The sequence below is a fragment of the Sorex araneus genome, chromosome 1 (assembly GCF_027595985.1).
Source record: "Sorex araneus isolate mSorAra2 chromosome 1, mSorAra2.pri, whole genome shotgun sequence".
In the NCBI taxonomy this organism is placed as follows: Eukaryota; Metazoa; Chordata; class Mammalia; order Eulipotyphla; family Soricidae; genus Sorex; species Sorex araneus.
The window spans coordinates 129,076,541-129,091,406 of record NC_073302.1 but is presented as its reverse complement, the minus strand read 5'-3'; the positions used below and the strand labels follow the sequence as shown (position 1 = coordinate 129,091,406).

The window sequence follows — 14,866 nt, the reverse complement described above, 5'->3', positions numbered from 1 at the left end:
GCATGTTACTCTCCACTCTCTCTCTCTTCCTAAAAGCCTGCAAATAAAATCTGTTTTACTTCAAGAAAAAAAAAAGAAAGTCAACATTATGCGGCATATTGCCTGTAAATTTATGCTATGTATCTTATAGTATCAGGTCTTGCATCTAAGTCTTTAATCAATTTTGATTGCGTGTGTCTGTGTTTGTACTGTGAAATAAAGAACTAGTTTAATTCTTTTGCATGTGGCTATCCAGTTTTCCCAACTATTTAGGTATCATCACACCTCTTTTCCTTTTTCTTTTTTTCCCTCTCTCATGATTGCTTCATCTTTTGAGGGTCTGTTGTGATTCCATACAAACTCCAGTAATATGCACTGTTTCCCTTGAAGAATACAGTTGAAAGTCTGATAGGGATTTCATTGATTCTGTAATATTTCTTGGCACAGTATTGTGATTTTAACAATGGTAATCCTGCCAATCCATCACTGTGGAATATTTTTTCCATTTCTTTGCATTTTTTTCTATTTCTTTTAACAATGGCTTATAGTTTTCATGGTACAAGGTTTTCTACCTCCTTTGTTGTTTATTTCTAGGTGTTTAATTTTCTTAATTAATTTTTAATTAATCACTGTGCATTAAAAAATTACAAAGATACTCATGATTGAATTTCAGGCATACAATGGTCCAGCACCAACCTCTTCACCTGTGTTCACTAGCCTCTATCGAGGTCCCCAGTTTCCCTCCCACCTCCCAGCCTGCCTCTGTGGTGGGACATCCCCTCCATCGTTTTTCTAGTGTTTCCTTCCCTAATTTATGCCCCCTTCCCACCCCCATGACAGGCTTCCTACTGAAGACAAATCCTTCTGCATTTTGAAGTATTTAATTTTTTGATAAAGTTATAAATTAAAAAATTATCTCTTCTGCTCATTATTTATATTTTAGTGTTACTGTTCTTAAAATTCCTTTTTTCAGTAGTCACTGATATTATTGCTACTTTACATAACCAATGTCTATATACTTATTTATCAATTTACTATTTACAGTTTTTTTGCACTATATTCTTTCTGTTTTAGTTAAAATTCCCCTTTCTAAAGTATATATTCCTGGGCTGGAACGATAGCACAGCGGGTAGGGCGTTTGCCTTGCACAGGGCCGACCGGGGTGGATTCCCAGCATCCTATATGGTCCCCCAAACACCACCAGGGGTAATTCCTGAGTTCATGAACCAGGAGTAACCCCTGTGCATCGCCAGATGTGACCCAAAAAGAAAAAATATAATATATATTCCTACTAGTTTCTCCAAGGACTAATGAATACCACTCATTGCTTATGACACACTTAGAGTTTCTTTAATTGCTGTTCTTAAATAAATAAATACTTTCATATTTATTTGTTTGTTTTGGGCTATACCCAGTGGTGCTTTAGGGATTACTCCTGGCTCTGCACTCAGGAAACACTCCTGGTGGGTTTGGGAGACCATATGGGATGGGATTGAACCTGGGTTGGCTGAGTGCAAGGAAAGCACCCTACCAGCTGTATCACTCCTCTGACTCCTTTACTTTACTTTTTACTTTTTAGTTTTTTGGGGTCACATCTGGCAGAGCTCAGGGCTTACCCCTGGCTCTATGCTCATGGGATCATAGGTGATACCAGGGATTGAAGCCAGGTTAGCTGTGTGTAAGCAAGTGTCCTATCCAGCCCCTTAAATGATACGTTGGTTAGTATTTCTTTTTCCTCAGCATTTTCCATTACTTGTGGTCTGCACTATTTTTCTGTTGAGGAGTCTGCTTTAGTCTAATCATCTCTCAATCTGTCTCTGCTCTCATTATGGGTTGGCTTTCTGGCATTACAAAACAAAACTAACCAACCAACAAATCTAACTCCTGGCCTCAGTGAAGATTGTGGAGGGAGTAAGGAAGTGGAGGGAGGATGAGTACAGGCGTCTCTCTATTGGTGGGTTGGCACTGGGGCTAGTGTGGTGATTGTAGCCTGTTATTCTTCAGGGCATCTGTGCTCTATGCTAGCTAATTCCAAGCAGAAATCTGGATTAAGAAAGCATTAATCGCACTTGTTATATATTAATTGCATTAGTTACATATCTGACCAGCTAACCTTTCTCATCCCTGAGTCCTGTGACATTCTAACTTTTACGGTATAATCTGGTACTGTTTTAAATTTTTTTCTGCACATTATCGATATCCGTCTGTATTTTGGGTTCTATACAAAAGCTCCAATAGCACCTTAGTGTGCACTGCTTTGCCCCCCATCCACTACGACTATGCCTGTACCAGAATTATTTCTATTAAAAGACTAATCCTTTCTCATAATCATCAAGTAACTTTTGATGCCCAACTTCTGAGTTAAGATGTTGTTTACAGGTGACATTTATTTGCTTTAAGGTGAGCTCTGTCATGGAACAGTTTTTAAAAGTGAATGATAAATTAATTTCCTTTTTAAGTGTAACTAAAGCAAACTACATATTATGTTGTTTTGTTCTTAGAGACTCAAGAGAATGAATTTTGAATGCGGCTTTTTTTTTGAACATGTGATCTTAGTCAGCAAGCATTAGAACATTTGAAAATGTATTGTTGACTTATTGCTCAATCACAAATCCATAGCCTTGTGAAAGTTAATATTTTCTGGGAATGGCAACAGACTGAATAAGATAAAGCTGCAAAAGTAGACGTTACCCCCAGTTTTGGAATCCCCAGCATGGGAGTTTATTCTCGTCACTCAACCATTGCCATGGGGGCTGCGTTCTCATGCTTAATCTCCTGGTATCTGTTACTTCTTCCCTTAGAGTCAACTACCTTAGACTGCTCTTATTTCCAAGTCTGACTCCTTCCAGAGAATTGATCAGTATAGAAGAGAGTCAGCCTATCTGTCTTGGTTTGGGGCTTTGTGTGGAAAGGAGAGAATATAGCAGGACTGAGACTGCTCTCTTGAAGGGCCTGCTTGCAAGGTTGACCTTTGACTGATATTTGACTGTTCTCTCTACAGATCAGGGTGGTGTTGTGTGCCTAGACTGTGCAAATAATGTGTGTGCAGAACACCTGCTTTCCTACTAGAAGAAAGGAAGTTTGGTATGTGCTAGTCTGAGTTTAGATGACACCAATTCCCCCCAACCCCTACCCTCTGCCATAACTCCTACCCCAACCCAAATATTGGATATTGAGTCTTAGGAGTTTCTGGGAAGAAACAATATGCATGTATTACTGCATGTTTTCACTGCCAAAGAAAGTAGCAAGCTCTCCTTATAGAAGAAAGGGAGTTTCGTTGTAAATAGAGGAAATCTGTGCACGGGTTTTCCTACATTCTGTGTCTTTTATTTCATTATAATCTGACTGTATTTTTCTGTCATTGCAATACATCTTAGCATTAGTCTATGTGTGGGCTCCCTGAGTCCTTCTGGAAAATCTCTAAATATGGGAAAAAACTTGGGGATCCTATTATAGGTCAATTCAATAAACCCTGGAAAACTAAGGTATGTACAGGTGGGCCTTGGGCAGAGCAATTAACACACAGCATCCATTAATCATATAGGTTCGAAAGTAGATAGAAAAGTATTTAATCTGGCTACTCTAGTTTATGGAATGGTCTAGAACAGTAGTTGTCAACCCAGGCTACAAAATTTTTTTCTTCTGTGATTGCTTTAAAAATTGGACCCTCTGCGGCCAGAGCAATAGTACAACAGGTAGGTCACTTACCTTGTATGCGACTGACCTGGGTTCAATACCTAGCACCCCATATGGTTCCCCAAGCCCTTCCAGGAATGATCGCTGAGTATAAGGCCAGGAGTAAACCCTGAGCACAAGTGGGTGTGGTCCCAGAACAAACAAACAAACAAACAAAATTGGACCCTCATAGGACTGACTGGAGAGATAGTGAAGCAGGTAGGGAGTTTGTCTTGCATATAGTAGACCCGGGTTTCATCTCTGGCACCCCAAATGGTTCCCCAAGCCCCAACAGTAGAGATTTCTGAAGATCTCTGAACTCAGAGTGAAGAGAAAGACCTGAACACTGCTGTGTATATACAAAAACAAAACCAAAAATGGTACTCCTTCCAAGGTTGAGACTCTTGGAATTATAATATAAGGGGGTCTGGTTAGTAACATGTTTTAAAACCGTGTGGTGCCCCTCATGGTATACTCAGAGTTGGGAAGCATGATCTGGAGAAAGTATTCTCTACAGTGCTCTGAATGAGTTTTTTTTTTTCTGGTCACAAGTGGTAATGTTCAGGGCTTACTTTTGACTCTGCTGAGGGATCACTCCTGATGGGGCTCCAGGGACTATATGGGGTGCCAGGGATTATACTCAGATTGGCCAAGTGCCTCTGTACTATTTATTGCTCTGGCACTGGATGGCAGTTTTCTTTAGTAGCATACTGTGAACTTGAGAGGCATTACGACACATCTAACCCAGTAAAAAAAGCACATTTTTCACACAAAGAACAACCCATATCTTCAAGCATCCTGAAAAAAAAAACAATGAGTGGCACTGCTTAGCCCTACTTGTAAGTACCACTCTGGGAATTATGACGTATAAGTTTCTACTATGAGGATGGTGTTGAAAGTTAAGCCCATGTTGACAGCCTCTTATGCTTCTGGTGGAAAACTAAAATGGGAAAAGTATACTAAAATGTATGTAGCCAGTGACAGCACTACTTTGTTACTAATCTGCTTTCTTGAACATAATTGTTAAAGAAGAAAACATTTGCAACAGACCATCTGTTTTTCAGGATAACTTAGAGATTTATGTTAAATGGTTTGTTCTGATTTGGCTGGGGGGGCGTCTCACTTTGTCTTTGCGAAGCTGGTAGCTGGTTTGCAGGAAAACCCAACAGGCCAGCAAGAGTGACTGGTGCTCTTGCCTTTGCAGTGCAAGAGACAGAGAAGCTGCCCTTTGAGCGTGAGGTGTGCCCCGCCAGGCTTCCTGACCCAGGTCCCTCACAGTCTTTGCTAACAGCCCTGAGAGATGCCTGGAAATTGGCTTTTGTTCATTCATTAGCTCTGCCTTAATGCAAAGTGCTGGTCACGCTGGATGCTTGGCAAATATTTGTGCAGGTAATGTGATAATGGAACTACCTGAGGAACTGCTGGCAGTGGAGACCTCACTGAGTCCTGGTCTTCTATAAAGCCTGAGGCCGCTCCTTTAAAGAAATCAGGTCTTCCTCTGTGGAAGTAGCAATAGGTCCCCAACCATTGGGAAATAGCTTGGCACCGTGTTAGGAGAGTTTTTTCCTTGGGATACAGGTAGTAGAGCATCAGTAAGGGACCCCGAGTAAACCATCACCACGGGAACAGGACTAACTGCTGGTCTATAGCTTCAGTCTCCAGTGGCTGTCACCTTTGGAGCCAGTGTCTTTTTGTCTCCCTTAACGTGCTCCTATCTCCTCATCAAAACCTCTTTAGGAAAGGACTTAAAATTCATTTCTGGACAACTCCAGATTTAAACACTTTACTATTTGTATTCTAGAGAAACATAATGAACAGGGGCTGGAGCGCTAGCACGGCGGGTAGGGCCTTTGTCTTGCACACGGCCAACCCGGGTTCAATTCCCAGCATCTCATATGCCCCTTTCCCCCCCAGCATCGCCAGGAGTAATTCCTGAGTGCATGAGCCAGGAGTAACCCTTGTGCATTGCCGGGGGTGACCCAAAGAGCAAAAACAAACACACAAACAAAAAACCCCCAAAACATAAGGGACAAAATGTCAGGGGAAGGAGACTGGTTGTTTTTTTGTTTGTTTTGTTTGGGGCTATACCTGGCTGTGCTTAGGGATCACTCCTAGAAGTACTGGTGTGGGGACTGAACTTGGGCCGGCTACATGCAAGGCTAGTGACCTACCTGCTGCACCCTCTCTTTGGGAGGAGGTTGGTTTTTGATGCTGTATAAATATGTGTGTGGTGACTTCCTGGGACTCTCCCAGTTAAGAGTCTTCTCCAGTCTTTTCCAACTGGGAAAGCCTGGCTCTGATGTGTGGGCCTGGGCATAGCTGACCCTAACAACTAATAATGCCAGAGGGATCAATTTCTGTTCTGCCACCTCCATTTTGTGCTCGCTAAGCATTTAACTTTGCAATTCCATTTTGTTTTTGTTTCCACTGTTAACCAGAGCAGCTGGCAGGCATCCTGCAGAGTCAGCAGCAACAGTTCTGGTTTCTATTCACTACTTGGCTCGAATCTGAATAAGTTTTCAGGCCTGGCTGAGCTTTTGGAAGTTTTCCCAAATACAAAGTGATGAGGGCCAACAGACAGAGACTCTTCAAGAGGCACAAAATTTTACAGCAAGAGGCCTGCAAAAAGGCTGTTCAAATGAAAACACCAGGAGATCAGGAAAAGTTATTCTTAAAAAAAAATCTCTTTATTTCCCCCTTCCCTTTCACTGCACACACTTGGATGTGGTGCTTGGCACAGGGTGTCGGAGAACACACTTAGTTGTGGTGCCAGGGATCACAAGTGGCAGAGCTACTGGCATCATGCTTGGCTCTGTGGGGTGGTGCCTGGGGTCAAACTCAGGGATCACTCTTGGTGGTGATCAGGGGACCATATGGTTTGCTGAGATTGAATCTGGGTCAGCCACGTGCAAAGCAAATGTCATACCAGCTGTATTGTTTCTACCAGTCCCAGCCCCATACTGGAGAGATAATAAAAATTTTTAAAATTTGTTTGTTTTGTTTTTTTTTGGCGGGGGGGGGGGGCGGCTGGAGCAATAGCACAGTGCTTGGGCGTTCGCCTTTCACACGGCCGACCCGTGTTCAATTCCTCCGCCTTTCTCGGAGAGCCCGGCAAGCTACCAAGAGTATCGAGCCCTCGCGGCAGAGCCTGGCAAGCTACTGGTGCATATTGGATATGCCAAAAGCAGTAACAATAAGTCTCTCAATGAGAGACGTTACTGGTGCCCGCTTGAACAAATCGATGAGCAATGGGATGACAGTGGTTTTGGGGCCAGAGCAGGTGGTGCTCAGGGCTTACTTCTGGCAGTTCTCACGGGACCATTTGTGGTGTGGGGGACTGAATAGTGCCAGCTGCATACAAGGCAAGTTCCTTAAGCCGGGCACAATCTCTCCAGACAGCCATCTGCTTATATCCCAATCCTTGGGAGAGGGAGTTTGTTAAAAGAGTGTATTATGTGATAAGAATTTTTGCATGTCTAAGTAAATACATCCGTGAAAATCTGTATTAGATAGGTCCCAAATTTTCTGTTGATAGAGTATCAGTCCTACCATAGCCAAAAGCTAATGAGAAAGAAGTACATTGCCTAGAAATTTTCACAAGAACCCTCAGTTGCCTCATTCCTCTAGAGAATTCCTGAGTGTTGAAGAATCTCATCACCAAATACAAGACATGTGAGAAAACAGCCTTTCAAGTGTCAAGTGCTCTGGCAGCTCAAAGTTCCTGAACAAACAACTATTTATAACCCCAGCAGCATGTATGTGTTCCCAACTGGGCTAAGCACGGTGGAGGCTCCGAAGCACCAATGTACATTATTCCTGCAGTGTAGTATCTAATGGCAGGTTGGAAACACAAGTTTAGTGACAACCATACAACAGTCCCAAGACAGAAGAGGAGAATTGAGCTTGAAGATATGTGCCCACTTCTTAGAGAAAAAGAAATATAAGCTTGCAGGGCTCTCTGGGCAGGTGGCAGTTTGGGAATCGCTGGGACTCCCAACTGGGGAAGGAAGCGGACACTCTAGTGGAGGATGTGGTGTTGGGACACTCTATGCAGGAAACCCTATCATTAACCATTTCATAAATCACATTGCCTCAAATCAATTTTCAAATACTTAGCATGAAAATCTACCCATGTGCAAAAACAAAACAAAATTAACCACAATGTAAGATCTGTGTGTGAAGGAAGGCTGTGGCGTGGGATAGGTGGGCCTCCACGGGCAGCCCATTAGAAAAGCCGGCCATTGAGAGCTAAGCCACTTACGCAACTTTGTATAGTTAATGAGTAAAAAGGCTAGACACAAACACAGGAATCTGATTCTAGAGCCTCAGCCTTCAGTCCCGCACTGGGATTTGAAGCAGAGAGCAGAGAGGCAGAGAGGCAGTGCGGGCAAAGGAGGAGGAGGGGAGAGAGTCATGTTTACATGAGGTCCCAAGGCTGGAACGAAGACCAGCCCTGAGGAGGGGTGGGAAAGAAAGTGGGAAAGGCAGCTGGGGTTCATTCCATCTGCCTGACTTTGCTTTCAGAGTTGTGAGTCTTACCAGTCCCGCGAGTCTTATCAATTCCGAGATTTAGATGACAATGACATATAGACAAACGTGCAAAAAGCAAAAAAAAAAATGTCTAGAGAGCAAGACATAATCAACAATTAAGACCAGTTCCATCTTTTTTTTTTATTTAATTCTTTTTTGAATCACCATGTGGAAAGTTACAAAGCTTTCAGGTTTAAGTCTCAGTAATACAATGCTCAAACACCCATCCCTTCACCAGTGCACATATTCCACCACCAAGAATCATGGTATACCTCCCCCATTCCCCCCACCTCCCCAGCCCCACACCCCGCATGTGTAAAGACCAGTTCCATCTTTGGAGATGCCAAATGTGAAGAGAGTCAGAAGCCAGGATTACAGCAGCTTCAAGGTGAAGCTGGAGCACTTGAGAAGAAGCAGCTCACCATGTCTCAGGCCCACACATGGTCTGAAGGGCCAGATGCCAACAGCAGTTGTAATGATGTAAGAATTAGAGATCAGTCTTTGAGTGTGACGGTGTGGGGGTCAGAAAGATGAAGAACTGAAATCTTGCACTAGTGCATACTTGAGGCCTGATTCATTTTCAGAGCAACATTTCTACCTTTCAGCCTGGCAACATTATGGGCAACCTGCCTCACACTAGCTCTCAGCCTCTCTAGTGAAACATCTTTAAGAGGGTGTGAGGACCTCAGGCCATCAGAGCATCAAAACAACAGAGCAAGATGTTTTCCACCGGAAATCTTCTTTTCAAACATTAACTCACCTCTGTTATTGTGGAGTAACTGGAGTGGAAAGGCAAAGACAAAGGCAGACTTCCTAAGAAGGGCACTTCTCAAACACACCAGTTTTATGGGATATATGCTTTTCAGAGCAGTTCCTGGGCGCTGAGACTCTATCCTGATATTTCATGTCTATTGAATGGGACATTGCTTACTACATTAAAGGCTAAAAGGCAAATAACCTCTAATGAGGTGAATTTTCCACACTTATCATTAATATTTGTTTAAAAATTAGTCATATATTGACAATGGTGCTGACAGTTATGGTCTGGGTATACACAGTTGCCTCGCCTCACCACCACCGCAGTGCCCAGGCCCTCCACCCCTGCTCTGTGTTACCTCTAGTCAGTCCACTTACTCATTTTTTTAAGCAGCGCCCAGAAGTTTCTTTAGGGGAAAGGTTTTAGAATTGTCTCCTGCAAGGTGTCTTGAAAAGGGAGTTTGACATGGAGAGTATCATGCTAAGTGAAATGAGTCAGAAAGAGAAGGACAGACAGAGGGACTGCACTCATTTGTGGAGTGTAGGGTAGCATCACATGAGGCTGACACCCAAGGATGGTAGATACAATGGCCAGGGGGATTGCCCCTTAGCTGGAAGACTGCTTCATGAGCGGAGGGGAGAAGGCAGATGGAATAGAGAAGGGATCACTAAGAAAATGATGGCTGGAGGAATCAGTCGGGATGGGAGATGCGTGCTGAAAGTAGACAATGGACCAAACATGATGACTTCTCAGTGTCTGTGTTGCAAGTTATAATGCCCAAAAGTAGAGAGAGAGTATGGGGAATACTGTCTGCCTTAGAGGCAGGGGGAGGTTGGGAAAGGGGGGGTTTACCCGGGATATTGGTGGTGAGGAATGTGCACTGGTGGAGGGATGGGTGTTTGATCATTGTGAGATTGTAACCTAAACATGAAAGCTTGTAACTATCTCACAGTGATTCAATAAAATTTAAAAAATTAAAAAAAAAGAAAAGGGAGTTTGAGATATCGAAATTTGCATTTTAAGAATTATACCACATGCTTACCTGAAGTCAATGTGAATTTTAGGCTCCAAATAGGAATCTGAACAAATGCCTTTCCCGAGTTGCTATCGGCCACACAAGAGAGGGCCTCAGAGCCTTCTTGCCCTTAGCACGGGTGTTCCCTTTCTCCAACTGAAAAAAACCCAACACAGTTATTGTGGGCCTGGAGAGAAAATACAGTGGCTAGGGCACTTGCCTTGCATACAGCCAACCTGGTTCTGTCACAGCATATGGTTCCCCAAGTCTTGCCAGGACTGTTCCTGAGTGCAGAGTCAGGAGTAAGCCCTGAGCACAGCTGGGTGTGGCCCCCAAACCAAAGACAACCACAAATCAACCCAGTGCTTGCCCCCCGCCCCCCACAAGTCCCAAACAACTCTTAGCACTTGGAGTATTTAGGAAAATAGTCTAATACTATTCTCTAGCAACCAAGAGAGTAGAATTTGACCTAAGGCACTATGCATTTATCTGAATGTACTAAGCCTCAGCAGGAATCAAAATGTTTGGGCCAGAGAGATAGTACAGGGGCTAAGGGGTTTCCCTCGCATGCAGCCAATCCTGATTCAAGTTGCAGGCACCCACATATGGTTCCTCAACACCTCCGGCAGTCACTCCTTAGCACAGAATCAGGAATAGCCCCTGAACACTGCTTGGTGATACCCAAACCTCCCTCCCCACACAAGAAGTACACATTTATAAATGCACTTAGATTTATGTGGAAAAGTAAGTTATGTTTGCTTTTGTTTTTAGGCCACACCCTGCTGAATTTAGGGGCTATTTCTGGTTCTGTGTTTAGGAGTGACCCCTGGCAGAACTTGGGGGTACCAGATGCACTACCAGGAATTTGGAACAGGTTTGGCTAAACACAATACCAGGAATTTGTAATAGGGTTGGCTGGATGCAGGACACTCAATTAATTGCCTTACTTCCTGTATTATTTCTCTAGTGCAAGTAAAGCGTGTTTACTGTAGAAGTTAAACTTTTGAACTCTAGAACTGCTGAGTTTGAGTCCATGTTCCTCTGCTTTTAAGATCCAAATTTGAAATATGCTATTTAGCATCTTTGTTACAGGTTTTCATCTCAGCAATAAGAGTAAGGACTGTGAGAATTAAATGAGCTATAAATGATTTAGGATCCGAATTACCATCAGGATCATGACTGGCACAGTCATCAGATTGCAGACTTTTGGGGTAAAATCTCCATAAAAATACCTAAAAATCAAAGGAGAGCCAAAGTTATTCTAATAGTCTCTCTCCAGTCCTTTTTCATATGCTTGTTTAACCCCCTTCAATCGAGGAGGGGTGAGCTCTCTTCCTCCCCCCTCCCCCCCAGTCTGTAAGTCTACAGTTCCTATTGTAACAAACTAACAAAAAAGTACAGATACTACTGTACAATTGAGAAAACTGTGGCAGGGTGTAATAAAGTTGGGTTCCTAAGGGCCTCTGAGGAGTAGCACTGTCCTCCAGAAAGAGCCAGTTCTACTAAATGTCTTTCCTTCTTGTGGGGATGCCCACAGGTCCAGAGTCAAAACAAATGACATTTCTGTTTAGTTCAGGGGATGGATGGTGTTTGGGGCCTTGCATTTTTCTTGCAAAATGATGCCCTGTGCATTTCAAGATGAGCTCTAGTCTGATGTGGACAAGTTGAAACCATTTCTTTTTAATTAAATTGATAGCATCCTATTTCATAAAAACTTCTGATGTTTGCATGTGCTCTGATTCCCAATGAAACTGGCATGGTATGTATTTATCCATAATTGCATTTATGTTTGATATGCTAAACAATTTCAGGTCTGTAAACTTGTGCATCTGAAGAAACGCTTTCTTCAAAGCATGCTTCAATTTCAGATGAATCTCAAAGGATCAAGTAAATTCTTATCTAATCCACCTGCTGTTCCTGTTCCTTCCTCTGACCATTGTTCATACTTATCTCGTGTACTTTGAGAACATCATGGGTTTTTTGTAGATACTCTTTCCATACTGGGTGACTTACCTTTCATCATGAATAACCAAACAGTATTGCATTGAATATAATGCACAAGATGAGGTATAAGGCAACTTTTTGTACATGAAAGGCAAAGGAAGATGAATTTAGGTGAAAAGCCATCATTTTCTCCAATATTGGGGAAGCTTCATTTTCTTTTGCATTTAAAACACTACCTAACACTCAAGCTAAAATAATTAATATTTTACATAGCTCCTTCATATAGTCATAACACTCACCTTCTTTTTGTTGGGGGAGGGGGCACATCTGGCGATGCTCAAGGTTACTCCTGGCTCTGCACTCAGGAATCACTACCAGTGGTTCTCTGAGAATCATAAGGGATGCCAGGATTGAATCTGAGGTGACTTACTCACTGTACTATTTCTCAGCCCTCTTTTACTGTCTGGTGTTTGAGATATCCATGTCTTACAAATGTTAATGAATAAATGTTACATTGTCATCTGCAGCAGTTGTCAAATAGATTAACAAAATAGTAATTCACAGTCCTTTTCTCTTATTAAGTATGTTTAGGGGTTCACAAATTTGTAGGACCCTATCCTCCATAGAAAATACTACTCCTCGGGGCTGGAGCGATAGCACAGTGGGTAGGGCGCTTGCCTTGCACACGGCCTACCTGGGTTCGATTCCCAGCATCCCATATGGTCCCTGAGCACCGCCAGGGGTAATTCCTGAGTGCAGAGCCAGAAGTGACCCCTGTGCATCCCCTGTGCATCCCCGGGTGTGACCCAAAAAAGAAAAAAACCCAAAAAAACCCCAAAAAACAAACAAACAAGACAGTACTCCTCATATAAAGGTAAGAATTCTTGTTAAAGATGAGGAATAAATGTATGTACACTCTTGGAACAAATGATAAGGGTGTGGAAGAATAAGACAGTATGAGCATAGATTCTTGGTTCCAGGTTGGAAGCTGTGAGAGATGAGATCATTAAGACAGAGTTCAACCTGACAAGATTCATTTAATTACTCTCAGTGATCATTACTCCATCGTGTGATCATAGCTGGAGCAACTGATCAGCAGATTTTAATCACTCATAAAAGTCGAGACAAAATAACATTCTAGATAGTGCTTCAGACAGATATGCTGGGAACTCTGAAAGTAAAGGGGAAAATAAAAACCCAAGATAAAGTACCTAGTGAACTTTGAACTTGGTAGAGATTATGTTAGCATATCTTAATCCAGTCTAGAAACATTTCCAAATTTCTAGACTGGGTTAAAATGATCCTTTTGTCATTTCCAAATTTCCAACAGAACCTCAGAAATATGTGCTTACAGCCACTCTCTCAATGGTTTTCAAGTAAACCATCATATCACACTTCACACAGTGTGTGCTTGTCTGCCAAGATTAGGAGGTCCTTGAGAATTTAGCATTGTGTCTCTCATGAGCACTGAATAAATGTTTGCTTGATTTGGTGAAATTCGACTTAATACCATTGAAGGTTGTTTGAAAATTCTTTCTTGGGCTGGAGAGATAGGACGGGAGTTAAGGCACATGCCTTGCTTGAGTCCACCACAGGTGGTCCCCAAAGCACTGTTGAGTGGTTCCTGAGCACAGAGTCTGTGTGTGCAATGGCTGCAGAGAGTAAACAGCTGCCCTGGTTGCATCCATGGCCTGTGGCTTGTAAGGGCTGTTCTAAGGCACCTTTGAAATAGTCCTTTGGGCGGACATTCCTGTCTGTACTCAGGCTATCCCCATTCATAGGCTCAAAAAAAATATGCAGATGCCTTTGAAAAACTTTGACACATCTGCATCAAATTAAGACCAAGGAGCATGTGATTGAGCCTCCAGGCAGGGTCAAGTTCAAGTTGCCAAGATGCCAGAAGATCCACATCACCCAGAAGTGGGGGCTTTACCAAGTTGAATGTGGATGAATTTAAGACATGGTGGCTGAAAAGCAACTCATTCCAGATGGCTGTGGAGTCAGATTCCTAGCCACGGGCCTCGCTGTACTCCCGAGGGCTGGGTCCTTGGCTCTCTGAGCCCCTACTCCTCACCCCACCCCCTCTATAAGAAGTCTGTGCCTTAAAAACAGCGACAACAAACTGCTGACCGCATCCGCATCCAGGCTGCCCAGCACAGAAGAGGCCATACAGAGAGATTCTCTTCACACACCCCAAACACATGGCTGGGGTTACTTTGCTTTGGGGTTCCACTGTAGGCTTTGAGCCAATCCTTTTGGGGGCTAGGCGGCAGCGCCTACCCCCAAGCGTGGTAGGAATCAGTTTTTTTGTTTTTGCTTTTTGGGTCACACCCAGCAATGCACAGGGGTTACTCCTGGCTCTGCACTCAGGAATTACTCCTGGCGGTGCTCGGGGGACCATATGGGATGCTGGGAATTGAACCCGGGTCGGCTGCGTGCAAGGCAAATGCCCTACCCGCTGTGCTATTGCTCCAGCCCCAGGAATCAGTTTTTGACACCGCTCCTTACCCTCTCCCACTACGCCTGAGCTTGTTGGTAGTAGTGAGGGGGGAAAACTCCCCCTTACTTTTGTGTAGAAATTTTCTCTTCTACTTGTACATTTAAAAAATCCCCATACTCCCTTTCCATATCCAACTATTAAATGGAAAAAGACATTTTGTTTTGTTTTGTTTTGTCCTTTGTCTTTTGCTGTGTGGTTCAAGAACTTAGCTAACCTGAACTGGGGGAGCTTTGTGACAAATGGTCACAAATAAAACTTTTATTTGTATGCTACTTAAATTGGTACATTTGGAGAGATTCTTGATGCATTCTGTGGGATACATAGGTCTTTCAGGGAGTGAGACGTCTCTGGTAATATAAAAAGGTCTGGTTTCTTTGCCTTAAATGAAAAAAGAGCGAAGTCTGATGACATCCCACAGAGACTCAACTTTGAACACAGCAAAGACGGGAGCAGGTGGATGGAGCAA

At 43.1% G+C, this 14,866-nt stretch overlaps 1 pseudogene; it reads left to right on the top strand.

The window, feature by feature from the left end:
* The first annotated feature begins 13,537 nt into the window (after positions 1 to 13,537).
* Positions 13,538 to 13,634, top strand: LOC129400899 (small nucleolar RNA SNORA70; annotated as a pseudogene).
* Positions 13,635 to 14,866: the final 1,232 nt, after the last annotated feature.